The sequence below is a fragment of the Microcaecilia unicolor genome, chromosome 2 (assembly GCF_901765095.1).
Source record: "Microcaecilia unicolor chromosome 2, aMicUni1.1, whole genome shotgun sequence".
Taxonomy (NCBI): domain Eukaryota; kingdom Metazoa; phylum Chordata; class Amphibia; order Gymnophiona; family Siphonopidae; genus Microcaecilia; species Microcaecilia unicolor.
This window is the reverse complement of record NC_044032.1, coordinates 319248523-319260422: the sequence shown is the minus strand read 5'-3', so window position 1 is coordinate 319260422 and position 11900 is coordinate 319248523. Positions and strand designations below refer to the sequence as shown.

General features: G+C 45.7%; 1 pseudogene; it reads right to left on the bottom strand.

The window, feature by feature from the left end:
- Positions 1-1074: 1074 nt before the first annotated feature.
- LOC115462038 lies at positions 1075-11225 on the bottom strand (annotated as a pseudogene).
- Between the last annotated feature and the right edge of the window lie 675 nt (positions 11226-11900).

Sequence of the window (11900 nt, the reverse complement as noted above, 5' to 3'; positions counted from 1 at the left end):
CATGGACCTTGGTCTGATACAGTACATCAGTTCTTATATATTAAATATAAACATGCTCTGCAGCCACAAAAACCTTATCTCCCCCACAACAATAGGTGCAGATCATAACTAGCACATTTTCTCCATGGAAGTTACCATACAAAAAAAAATTATGATTCTCACATCATCTCAATAATAGTGAAATAAATCTCTTCACTACCAGGCACAATGTGAAATAATATAGAACCTGAAAAAAATCCTAACTCGACATACATGTAGCAAATCTGCTATAGAATGGTAGCACTGATTTATACAAGAATCCTAGTTAGCATGCAGCACTATAAATATTTTAAGGGGCCCTAGAACACCAATACATCTACTACTGGTAAAACAGAATAAGTGGGACTGCTACAGAATTGTACGAAGAAACTACTTACCCACAGAATACTACACCTTGGTCATACAACAAATACAGGGCAAGAGATCACAAATTAGAAATATAAAGATAAAAACTGAATTGGGAACCCCAAGAATTCAAACTAGGCATGTTCCACAACATAGAAGAAATGAAAACACAAATGTATTTCCTCTTGTACTGAAAAAAAAATTACAAAGACATCCGTGTTGCACATTTCCCAAAGCTAACATATTCCAACAAATAAACTCAGAATAAAACACTTTTTTCTACCTTTGTAGTCTGGGTATTTTATTTTTTTCAAGCATGTTGGTCCCAGTTTCTTCTTTTGTTTTCCTGTCTTCTGCTCTCTTTCCAGTGGGTGCGGTCCATTTGTCCTTTCTCCACTTTCCTCGTCTCTTCTATTCCCTCACTATATCTGTCTCTGCTTTCTCTTTCCCCCTCAGATTTCATCTTCTCACTCTTGTCCTCCACCTATATTTCACTTATTTATTTATTTATGCACATTTATACCCCACTTTTTTCCACGTGCATGCGGACTCAAAGTGGCTTACAATGTACCGATAAGGCGATCGCCAGACCAGTGGATATACAATTACAATTGCATAAAATAGGATAGAAGGAACTGGGAAGAAGAAAAAGGGAAAGGGGGTTAGAGACTAAAAAGGTCCATGGACATGTTAGGATGGACTGTAGGTAGTATGTGGCAGTTCTGTAGTTGGCTTTCCGAGAGAGGCCAGGCTGAGGGAAATTCCAGATGCTGAGACGCTCTTCCTCTCTATTTCTTTCCAGCTGTTCTCAGACCATTTTCTCTTTGGCTGTTTCTGCTCATACTTCTTCTCCATATACTCTGCGTAGGTTTGAATCCAATAGATTTCCGCATACTTGCTGGTACTGATGGCTATTTGAACTTGTTCAGGCTGGCTAAGTGACACAAACGCTGATGGATCATCAATCCAGGATACTTGAATGTTACCAAATGCACTGAAAAGCTGATACAGATCACTTGTCTTCCATTCTCTTGGAAAGTAACATGAAGGACATGATCTCGTTTTGGTTGGAAGTCTGGCCCTTGTAGATTGAGATATGGTATGTCCATAACCCTTATAAGAAATAACTTGTTATATAAAGGTTCAATGAGTTTTGATCGAGCAGAGACATTGAGCTTGGGAGGGTTGAGGAAGGAACCTAGGAAGTTTGCCATGGAGATGAAGCAGAGTCCTGTGATGTATGCATCGTAGTCCGCTTCATGAAGCTGTTCAGAAGCCGTGTCGTAACTTGCACTTTCAACTGTAGGAGGTTTGAATGGTGTTTCTTTTAAACGCTTCTCCAGTTCTGCAAGGGATGTGTTGTTAATGATTTCCTTAAAAGGCTCTGTGCTTGCCATCAGTTTGGTATCCAGCAATCTGGGAAGCACGCACGACGATGTTACTTCTTTAAACTCATTGATGTCCGACGAGGGCGATGATTGTCGGTATAACAGGATTCTTTCAGTGCAGCAACATGTACTATCGGTTACAGTGCTGACCGATCAGCTGTGTGACAGCTAAGGCAGGCGGGAACTTGATTAGCCAGCTTTTCTGTAGTTTCCCAGCTGTGACACGAGTAGCAGACCGTCTAAAATGGATAGGATGCTGTTGCAGCGTAGAAGCGTAAACCACAGACACTGGAGCAAGATGAGAATCCATTGAATGATGAGCCTCTAAATGAAGCTGGATGGAGAGACCAGGAGGTAATCAGGATCAAATTGAAACAACAGATCAACAGGATCGTCAGTCAGGCTCCGTGATAACCGCCGCAAGAAGCCAGCCAGTCCCACGCCTGTGGATAGTAGGGCGAGCTGCAGTCAAACTAAGGCCGATGAAGAAAGTCAGCGAAGTCAGCGAGCAACCCGAAAACGAACTGCTTCTAGCCAATCTGGTGACCAAATGGCTGCAGCGGGAAAGCGCCACAGAGCCAATACAGTTCTCCTAGCAGCAGCGGTTGAATTGCGGTTGGTGTTCAGAGACGGTGGCAGTGAGCAAATCCAGCTAGGCACCCAGACGATCAACACAGGCAGCACAGCTAGCACCGGAGCCACCACAAAGCAGGCTAGATCCCGATCTGGCAAAAAAGAGGTGAGCCTCAGGCAAAGGCAGGTAGAAAAGCCCGATGATGCACGGAGCCAACGGATCCTCAGCCCTTTAAGCAGCAGCCATTTTCGAACCTTACCAATATCTATCAACTTTCCATCTTCTCCTCTCACCCCTACCTCTCCTGTCTCACTCCTTCCCTGGCCTCATATTCTCTTCTCTTTCACCCACTCTCCATTACACAATTCAACCTCTGTACTTACCATCATAGTAACATAGTAAATGACAGCAGAAAAAGACCTGCATGGTCCATCCAGTCTGCCCTACAAGATAAACTCATATGTGCTACTTTTTGTGTATACCTTACCTTGGTTTGTACCTGTCCTTTTCAGGGCACAGACCGTGTAAGTCTGCCCAGCACTATCCCCGCCTCCCAACCACCAGCCCCGCCTCCCACCACCGGCTGTGGCACAGACCGTATAAGTCTGCCCAGCACTATCCCCGCCTCCCACCACCGGCTCTGCCACCCAATCTCGGCTAAGCTCCTTAGGATCCATTCCTTCTGAACAGGATTCCTTTATGTTTATCCCACGCGTGTTTGAATTCTGTTACCGTTTTCATTTCCACCACCTCCCGCAGGAGGGCATTCCAAGCATCTACTACTCTCTCCGTGAAAAAATACTTCCTGACATTTTTCTTGAGTCTGCCCCCCTTCAATCTCATTCCATGTCCTCTCGTTCTACCGCCTTCGCACCTCCGGAAAAGGTTCATTTGCGGATTAATACCTTTCAAATATTTGAACATCTGTATCATATCACCCCTGTTTCTCCTTTCTTCCAGAGTATACATGTTCAGGTCATCAAGTCTCTGCTCATACGTCTTGTAACGCAAATCCCTTACCATTCTCGTAGCTTTTCTTTGCACCGCTTCAATTCTTTTTACATCCTTCACAAGGTACGGCCTCCAAAACTGAACACAATACTCTAGGTGGGGCCTCACCAACGACTTATACAGGGGCATCAACACCTCCTTTCTTCTGCTGGTCACACCTCTCTCTATACAGCCTAACAACCTTCTAGCTACGGCCACCGCCTTGTCACACTGTTTCGTCGCCTTCAGATCCTCAGATACTATCACCCCAAGATCCCTCTCCCTGTCCGTACCTATCAGATTCTCCCCGCCTAACACATACATCTCCTGAGGATTTCTATTCCCTAAGTGCATCACTTTGCATTTCTTCGCATTTAATTTTAATTGCCAAACCTTAGACCATTCTTCTAGCTTCCTCAGATCCTTTTTCATGTTTTCCACTCCCTCCCGGGTGTCCACTATGTTACATATCTTAGTATCATCCGCAAGTAGGCAAACTTTACCTTCTAACCCTTCGGCAATGTCACTCACAAATATATTGAACAGAATCGGTCCCAGCACCGATCCTTGAGGCACACCACTACTCACCTTTCCCTCCTCCGAGCGAATTCCATTCACCACCACCCTCTGGCTTCTGTCCGTCAACCAGTTCCTAATCCAGTTCACCACTTCGGGTCCTATCTTCAGCCCATCCAGTTTATTTAAGAGCCTCCTGTGGGGAACCGTGTCAAAAGCTTTGCTGAAATAGATTACGTCCATAGCTCGTCCCTGATTCAATTCTCCTGTCACCCAATCAAAGAACTCAATGAGATTCGTTTGGCACGATTTCCCTTTGGTAAAGCCATGTTGTCTCGGATCTTGCAACTTATTGGCTTCCAGGAAATTCACTATCCTTTCCTTCAGCATCGCTTCCATTACTTTTCCAATAATCGAAGTGAGGCTTACCGGCCTGTAGTTTCCAGCTTCTTCCCTATCACCACTCTTGTGAAGAGGGACCACCTCCGCCGTTCTCCAATCCCTCGGAACCTCTCCCATCTGCAAGGATATATTAAACAAATCTTAAGAGGACCCGCCAGAACCTCTCTGAGCTCCCTCAATATCCTGGGGTGGATCCCATCCAGTCCCATGGCTTTGTCCACCTTTAGCTTTTCAAGCTGTTCATACACACTCTCTTCCGTGAACGGTGCTCTATCCACTTCAATCTCATTTGTACTTTTTGCAGTCCATCGCGGTCCTTCTCCAGGATTTTCTTCTGTGAAAACAGAACAAAAGTATCTATTTAGCAATTTGTTTTTTCTTCATCATTATCCACATAGCGGTTCGCAGTATCTTTTAGTCTCACAATTCCCTTTTTAGCCATTCTCCTTTCACTTATATACCTGAAGAAATTTTTGTCACCCCTCCTTACATTTCTAGCCATTTGTTCTTCCGCTTGCGCTTTCACCAGACGTATCTCTCTCTTGGCTTCTTTCAGTTTCATCCTGTATTCCTCCTCGTGTTCCTTTTCTTGAGTTTTTGTGTATTTCTGGAACGCCAACTCTTTAGCCTTTATTTTCTCAGCCACTTGCTTGGAGAACCATATCGGTTTCCTTTTTCTCTTGCTTTTATTTACTTTCCTTACATAAAGGTTTGTGGCCCTATTTATAGCTTCTTTCAGCCTGGACCACTGTCCTTCCACTTCTCGTATTTCCTCCCAGCCCATCATCTCCTTCCTCAGGTATTCCCCCATTTTACTAAAGTCAGCACACTTGAAATCCAGAACTTTGAGTTTTGAGTGGCCACTCTCCACTTTAGCTGTAATATCAAACCAAACCGTTTGATGGTCACTGCTGCCCAGGTGGGCACCCACTCGGATATTTGACACGCTATCCCCATTTGTGAGCACCAGATCCAGTGTCGTTCCCTCCCTCGTGGGTTCCATCACCATTTGTCTGAGCAAACCGCTTTGTAAAGCATCCACGATCTCTCTACTTCTTTCCGATTCTGCAGATGGAACCTTCCAATCTACATCCGGCAGATTGAAATCTCCCAGCAACAGCACCTCTCTCTTGTTTCCCAACTTTTGAATATCTGCGATCAGGTCTTTATCTAATTCCTCCAATTGTTTTGGAGGTCTGTAGACAACACCCACGTGTATAGAGGTTCTATCCTCTCTTTTTAAGGTGATCCATATCGCTTCTTCCTTTCCCCAGGTCCCTGTCATTTCGGTCGCTGTGATATCATTTCTCACATATAGAGCTACTCCTCCACCCTTACGACCCTCTCTATACTTCCTAAATAGATTATAGCCTGGTATGTTTGCATCCCATTCATGGGAACCATTTAGCCATGTCTCTGTGATTGCAACAATGTCTAAGTCTGCCTCCAACATCAGGGCTTGAAGGTCATGAACTTTATTGCTTAGACTGCGAGCATTTGTGGCCATCGCTTTCCATGTACATTTCCTGGTATGTGCTTCAACATTTGTGATTTGGGTTGTCTTTTCTCTTTGGGTACCTTCATATCCTTTTGTTCCAACTTCATTTCTTTCTCTTCTGCCTCAGTTCTATTTTCAGGATCATCACCATGCTGTAATGGAGCAAAAGAATTCTGTAGGGGCAACACTTGTGAGGGCGGATGCCTCTGGTGCACATAGTGAAGTCTGCCTGAGCCTACTGTGAACCATCTATTCCTAGGTGGTTTTATCCTTGGAGGCAGTGGTGTGAATTTGGCTTGATTCTGTGCTGCATGGTTTTCTGTATTCTTAGAAGCTGCTTTAAGTGCATCTAATTCCTGTTTTACCTTACTGAGCTCCTGTTTTAAACTAGCAAGCTGATGACAGACAGGATAAGCCTTAAGTCTCCAGATAATTGGCCTTGAAACTGAAACACCACAATTATTACAGAGAATAAAAGTCATCCTGTTTGTTGGAATGGGAATGAACAGGTATGCTATGATGGGGTTAATACTGTGCAAGATTAACTTTACTCCTCAGCCATACATAGGCAACCAGAGGCAGTTGTAATTTGGGTGGAGTTAATTTGTAATAAGTAGAATAGTTAGGAATTTATTTAGGAAGTGTCAGTCTTGGGGTGGGTGGGGGGCTTAAAGTTTAAAACCTGTGGAATGTGTTTGTTTTAAAACCTATCTCCAGGAAAGGAAAACAGTTCTAATACTTGCTAGCAGTTTTGAAATCTGAAATCTCCTTTTCAGATTTACAGATATCAATAAACCAGTTAGAAACAACAACAACAATCAAATCACATCAAATCAAATCAAATGAAACAGCAGAGCAGAATGAAACAGTCAGATCACACTATTTTCAGAGCCAAGAGGGTTTTTTTTCTCTTTTTAGGAAGAGAGGAGGAAGATGGTGGACCATAGGAGGAGGAGAAGGGAAAGTGAATAAGAGAAGGGGAGAAATGCTGGACCCACAGATGCAGCTACACAAACCATGATGGTTTGCTCCTTCTGGACTGTGTATGCAGTAAACCACACTTAGCAGGCTTTCACTTCCTCTCACATCTCTCCTTGAGACCTGCCATGGTCTCTCCTCCACATTTTAAGGCATTGCCTATCCAACTAGAACAGCTTTAGACTTTTTACAGATGGACCACGCATAGTAAGTCCCTTATTTCTAAAATGCTATTGTTTTAAATAACATTTACTATTGTTTTTGGTCAAAAGTCTACATATCCTCCCCCATCTCCTGCTTTATCTAACCTCCTTGCCTTCAACCCCCCTCCCCGAGTCCAGCACCGCTTTCTGTTTCCGCTCTCTCTCCCCTCCTAAGTCCAGCACCGTTGTTTCCCCTCTCTCCACCCCCATCCAACACTGCTTTGTTTCCCCCTCTCCCCCCAGAACAGCACCGCTTTGTTTCTCCTCTCTCTCTCCCTCCCATCCAGCCCTGCTTTGTTTCCCCCATCTCTCTCTCCCCCCGAGTCCAGCACTGCTTTCTGTTCTTCCCCCCTCCCCGACTGTCAAACCTGCTTCATTTAGCAGCCCCTGCTGCGATAGCACGCACGCTGCCAGAGCCGGCGTCAGATCCTTTCCTCTACCGCGTCTCGCTCCTCTAGCTTAGACACTTCCTGTTTGTGCGAGGGTGGGACTTGTGACACAAGCAGAGGGAAGGATCCGATGCTGGGCTCAATCAGGCAGCTTATTGTTGCTGTAGGGGCTGCTAAACAAAGTAGGCTTGACAGTCCGGGGGGGGGGGGAAGAGGGAGAAGAACAGAGAGTAGTGTTGGGCTTCTTGGAGAAGGGAAAGGAGGGGAGAAAGTGCAAATTCTTTAAAAAAAAAAAAATGCCGGCCCCACCAGTTCAAAACTGCATAGGCGCCATTTTTTTTAAAATCCACTTGTGGGAGCAACCACTCCCCCTGCACCCCCCCTCCCCAGCTATGCCGCTGGAATTCTTTGCTTCAGTCTTTACAGAAGAAGATGTAAAAGATCTATCTGTACCGGACATGATTTTCAAGAGCGATGATGCGGAGGAACTGAAAGAAATCTCGGTGAACCTGGAAGACGTACTCAGCCAACCCGACCTTAAAGAGTGATAAAAATCACCTGGACCAAGGTACTGAAAGAACTCACACATGAAATTGCTGATCTGCTGTTAGTGATCTGTAACCTGTCGTTAAAATGGTCTGTAGTACCTGAAGATTGGAGAGTGGCCAATGTAATGGCAATTTTTAAAAAGGGTTCCAGGGGTAATCTGTGAAATTACAGACAGGTAAGCCTTCGTCAGTGCCGGGCAAAATAGTGGAAACTATTATGAAGAATAAAATTACAGAACATACAGACAAACATGTTTTAATGGGACAGAATCAGAATGAATTTAGCCAAGAGAAGTCTTCCCTCACTAATTTGCTTCATTTCTTTGAAGACATGAATAAACACAGGGCCGTGCCCAGGGTCTCTGGTGCCTCCCTGCAGACTATCAGTTGCCCCCCCCCCCCCCCCCCCCCCGTGTGGCACAAGATGGCAAGGCTTACAAGCCTTTCTTGCGAAATACTTGATCGCAAATAATTTTTTATGATTTTTAACCGTGAAAATGATCGCTCACCACTTGCCACACTGACAGGAATTGTCAGCAATATTCTTAGAAAACAAATTGCTATACATTGCAAAATAAGATAGCAGATGTAAATTCTCAAAGTGGACATATTCCAAACACTAAAATGAAAATAAAATGATTTTTTTCTACCTTTGTTGTCTGGTGACTTTGTTTTTCTATCTATATTGGTCCAAGTCTCTGATTCTGCTGCTCTCTATCTGTTCTCTTAACTCAATTTCCAGGGCTTCCTTTCCATTTATTTCTTTACTTTCCTCCTTCTTTCTTCTTCATTTCTTGCCCTACATCCATAAGTAAAAGCTGTGTCCTCCTCTGTGGAATTGACTGGAGGAGGTATAACGTGGATCCAGCTTTTGCCTATTTTCTCCATCCATGTGCAGTTTTTCTCCTCTCTTCCCTTTCCCTCATCTCCATCCATGTGCAGTTTTTCTCCTCTCTTCCCTTTCCCTCATCTCCATCCATGTGCATCTTCTTCTTTTTCTTTCCTCACCTCCATCCATGTCCAGCACTTCTCCTCTCTGATCCCCTCCATCCATGTTCAGCTTTTCTCCTCTCTCGTCCCTCCCCTGTATCCATATAAAGCAATAATTCTCTCTCCCCTCTCCTCCATCCAAGACCAGCATTTCTCCTCTCTCCCCGCCAACTCCTCCATCCATCCATCTCCAATCTCTCTTCCCTGCCCTCCCCTCTCATCCATGTCCAGCGATTCTCCTCTCTCCCCTGCCCTCCCCTCTCATCCATGTCCAGCGATTCTCCTCTCTCCCCTGCCCTCACCTCCCATCCATGTCCAACAATTCTCCTCTCCCCTGCCCTTCATGTCTAGCGAATCTCTCTTTGCTGACCTCCCCTCCCCTCCATGTCCAGTAAGTCTCCTCTGCCCCCTGCCCTCCCTTCTCATCCATGTCCAGCAATTCTCTCTTCCCTGCCCTCCTCTCCCCTCCCCTCCATGTTCAGCATGGAGAGGAGAGGGGAGGTCAGGGGAGGGAGGCGACATGCTGGACATGGAGGGGAGGGCAGGGGAGGGGAGGGGAGAGAGAATTGCTGGACATGGAGGGGAGGGCAGGGGAGAGAGGAGAATCGCGACTTCGGGTAAGATTTTGGAGCGCGAGAGCAGGAACAGAAGGGAGCGGGCAAGTGAGCCGGACCTCAGGAAAAAGGTGCTAATACGCTGTACCAGTGTGTACCGGCACAAAAAAAGCACTGTATGTATCCCTCATTGATAAGTCTCTGACTCTAAAGTTTAGCAATTTCATTAAAGCAAAATGTATTTTCACATATCACAAACTCTTCCTATCCAAGCAGAATGTTTTATATTTATTTATTTATTGCATTTGTATCCCACATTTTCCCACCTCTTTGAGATGGTCGACCTAAATGTTCAGATGGTCGATCATAGAGATGGTTGTCCCCTGTTTTCGGCCATAATGGAAACCAAGAACGCCCATCTCAATAATGACCAAATCCAAGCCCTTTAGTCGTGGGAGGAGCCAGCATTCATAGTGCACTGGTCCCCCTGACATGCGAGGACACCAACCGAACACCCTAGTGGGAACTGCAGTGGACTTCAGAAATTGCTCCCAGGTACATAGACCATTATTAAATGGACTTCGGGAAAATCCACTATTTCTGGGATAAGCAGTATTTGGTATTTGTGATCTGGATTGGCCACTGTTGGAAACAGGATGCTGGGCTTGATGGACCTTTGGTCTTTCCCAGTATGGCAATAGCTCCCTTATCTTGGGTGCTGAGCCCCCAAAACCCACTCCCCATAACTGTACACCACTACCATAGCCCTAAGGGGTGAAGGGGGGCACCCTACATGTGGGTACAGTGGGTTTTGGTTGGGGTTTGAAGGGCTCACATTTACCACCACAAGTGTAACAGGTAGGGGGGGATGGGCCTGGGTCCACCTGCCTGAAGTGCACTGCACCCACTAAAAACTGCTCCAGGGACCTGCATACTGCTCTGATGGAGCTGGGTATGACATTTGAGGCTGGCAAAAAATGTTTTTACATTTTTTTCTTTTGGGTGGGAGGGGGTTGGTGACCACTGGGGGAGATCATCCATGATTCCCTCCGGTGGCCATCTGGTCAGTTCGGGCACCTTTTCGAGGCTTGGTCGTGAAAAAAAATGGACCAAGTAAAGTCGGCCAAATGCTCGTCAGGGACGCCCTTCTTTTTTCCATTATCGGCCGAGGACGCCCATCTCTTAATCATACCCCAGTCCCGCCTTTGGCAAGGTGCCGACACCCCCCCCCCCCCCGTGAACTTTGGTCATCCCCATGATGGAAAGCAGTTGAGGGCGCCCAAAATCGGCTTTCGATTATGCTGATTTGGGCGACCCTGAAAGAAGGATGCCCATCTCCCGATTTGTGTCAGAAGATGGGCGCCCTTCTCGTTCGAAAATTCCCCTGATAGCGGAATTAGAAAAGGTTCAAAAAGAGTGACCAGAATGATAAAGGGGATGGAATTCTTCTCATATGAGGAAAGGCTAAAGAGGTTAGGGCTCTTCAGCTTGGAAAAGAGATGGCTGAAGGAGGATAAACATTCATCTTAAATACTAAAAAAACAACACTATACAAAACCGAACTCTTATCACATGATTGATTGAACTCTCTGACATTAATGATCAAGTAATACCACTTTAAACCTTATGTTGAATAGGGACTCTCTATAGTCGACGACCTAATGTACGTTACAATCCAATCTGTTACTCAGGAACCTTAACGCAATACCATAATGTATTCCTCTTTACCATGTATGTATATACACCATGATCTTTTCCATTTATGTTATGTTACATGTCTGTTACCATGTATGTATACACCTTAACGCCATACTAATTGTAATGCTGTTACCCGGAAATGGCATCCGCCATTATGGCAAATGTAAGCCACATTGAGCCTGTGTTACGTCCCTCACCTGTTCGACGCTCCTCCCGGCTAAGTCATTCCTCAGCTCCATCCAAAAGGGACAAGGTTCAGTCTTAGGAGGGTCTGTTTCAATTTCCTAAGTCTGGCAGCCGTCATCCGGCTTGGAGCAAGAGCAGCAGCCATCTTGGCTAGCTCAGGAGGGGGCAGCCATCTTGTATAAACGAGAACAGGTAAGAACTCCATATTTGGGCTTGGAGGATCTCCTATGGGGCAGCCATGTTGGATTCACCTGAGTTTGGTTTGCTCAGATTGCTTCACTATTTAAAGCACTGCCTCCAGGCCTTCATTGCTTCGGCCTCAATTGTTCTGAGGAGTTGCTGTGGGAGTGCTGTTCTGACGAATAGTTCCTGGTTACCTGTGCACCGGACCTTGGCTAGTTTTCTCGGATTACGCTTGTTTCCTGCCTGCCTTGACCCTGGACTGATTTTGACTATTCTTTGCCTGTCGGAGTACTGGTTCTGGACTGTGTCTGTTTCCTTCCATCCTGGTCAGCGGCTGTGCAAGTCCTGGTGGCCACCTGCAGCTGGGAGCTCTTGGTGAACGGTGGTCGCTTCCCAGGTGAAGCTAGGGGTTGTCTGGC